Raw genomic sequence first — 2,166 nt, 5'->3', positions numbered from 1 at the left:
GAATTTTTGAAAAGGTAAAAGTCGGTTTCCTTCTTTTTGGGCACACTCATGACCATATTGATCAAATGTTTAGTCGTTTTTTAGTAACATTTAGGAGGAAGAATGTTGGGAGCCTGCCATCATTAATTGAATGTATTAAGAAATCATACATTCCAAAGCCTATTTTCCATGTGCTGGAAGAAACTATTGACATGAGAAGGTTTATTATGAGATCGCATGGTGAGGAGAAATGCATTGAACAACTTAATGACATTAGCTTCCAGCGTCAATTTCGTATCAAAAAAATTGATAGAAAAACACTTATATGGGGCAAGAAGTATTCGACTATTGTAGAATGGTGGTCGTCATCATGTTTAGCATTTTTGAATTTCATTCCAAATCATCCAATATTTGCATCAAAGATAATATTGTTACAATAAGTTGTTGAACTCCATAATGCACAAAGGCATAAGAGAGAGATAAATTATTCTGAATGCCTAGAAGAAATAAAAAGATGTACTAGAGATACATATGAGTACTTTGATGTTGCTAATTCAGTTTGGTGGGAGAATTTTTTAAATGATCAAAGTGATATCATCTCAATATCAGGAAATAGATATACACTTTTGAAGACTCCATTTATTTGGCCTCAAAATATGCCAAATGAACAGGAGGAAAGACACATTGTTGAACAACAACAATCTCAAGGAATTATTAATTCTCCATAGGAAGAGGAAAGAAAAATCTATATTGGTTCTAGAAGATTGCATGCACAACGTGAAGCCATGGAAGACCTTTACAAGGGTTATGTGCAGGATGTTAAGGACGGTTGCATGATAGCAGTATTAACAGATGGAGAACCACTTGGCTATCCATTTTGGGTTGCGAAGGTTATAAAAGTAATTAAAGAAAATGAAGATATTACAGCTGTTGAGGTACATTGGTATGCCACAAATACCCACCCATTCGTGGTGTGTACAAGCCAGAGATGGTAGTTGATAAACAAATTCACAGAAAGAGAAAAAGAAAGGGTACAAATATAAATCGGCACTGCACAGACCTCTTAAAATTGGAGGATGTTGACATACTTATTTATGACTTCAATTTAACAAAGAGATGAACTCTTCGCTTCAAGACCATAGATATTTTGAAGAAGTTTCTACCAGAAGGAATAATGTTGAGATGGGAGTCTACTGAACCTAGTCGTAGATCTCGAATAATTTTGAAACCTGAAATGGTGGCATGCATGTTGACTCATATGGGGCTCTAGTTGATGAAAGAGAAAAATATGGTTCATCTTCATCTGCATCTAGTTATTCATCTGAAGATGTAGATTCTGATGGTGTGCCAGATCCTATGGATGATTTTGAATAAATGTCTAAGACATTTTATGTAAATTATGTTTGCATGGTAACTTGAAATAAATATTTTGACTTCCATATGATCTTACATGAAGTTATGAGTCATTTATATGTTTGTTGGATTTAATGTTTTAATTAAAAGAAATTCATGTCTTTAGAGATGTTTGCATGGTAACTTGAAATAAATATTTTGACTTCCATATGATCTTACATGAAGTTATGGGTCATTTCTATGTTTTTTGGATTATATGATTTAATGTATGTGATATTCAATCTACAAAAGTTGATATTTTGATTAAAAGTAAATAAATATTAGAAATTAATGTTGATTTTTTAAATTATACAGTGATATTGCCATGATATTATTTATTGTTATCATTTTGTATAAGATAGTTTTAAAATTGTTGAAATTTTAATGCCTCATTAAAAGGAACACTTTGTTTTGATGGTTGATTTTTAGGTTTTTGTGGCAATAGGATAAGTTGTCTTAGGCTAAAATTTGAAAAGAGCTATAGTTTTAGCCTTTCAAATAAAAATTACTATTGGAATAAAGAATCTTTCATTTACTTGTTCATTTTTAAAAATTGTTTTAGCCATATATTTGTCCATAATTTCATGGTTGAAATGTGTTAAAAACTGAAGGTTTTTAATTACACGGTAGAAAATTTGTCAAAATATTAAGGTTTTTCCGAATTATGATATTTTATCTTTAATGCTATGGTTGAAAACAATTACAATTTCAAGGTTTTTTAGAGACATGATATTTTATCTTTAACTAGATTGCTAAAAATGTCAAAATTGTAACCCAATTTTTCTTTGTTATTCC

This window comes from Pinus tabuliformis, chromosome J, assembly GCF_031772625.1.
Source record: "Pinus tabuliformis cultivar Carrire ecotype Pingquan chromosome J, CPIR1, whole genome shotgun sequence".
NCBI lineage: Eukaryota > Viridiplantae > Streptophyta > Pinopsida > Pinales > Pinaceae > Pinus > Pinus tabuliformis.
The sequence above is the reverse complement of the archived record's forward strand: the minus strand, read 5'-3'. Positions refer to the sequence as shown.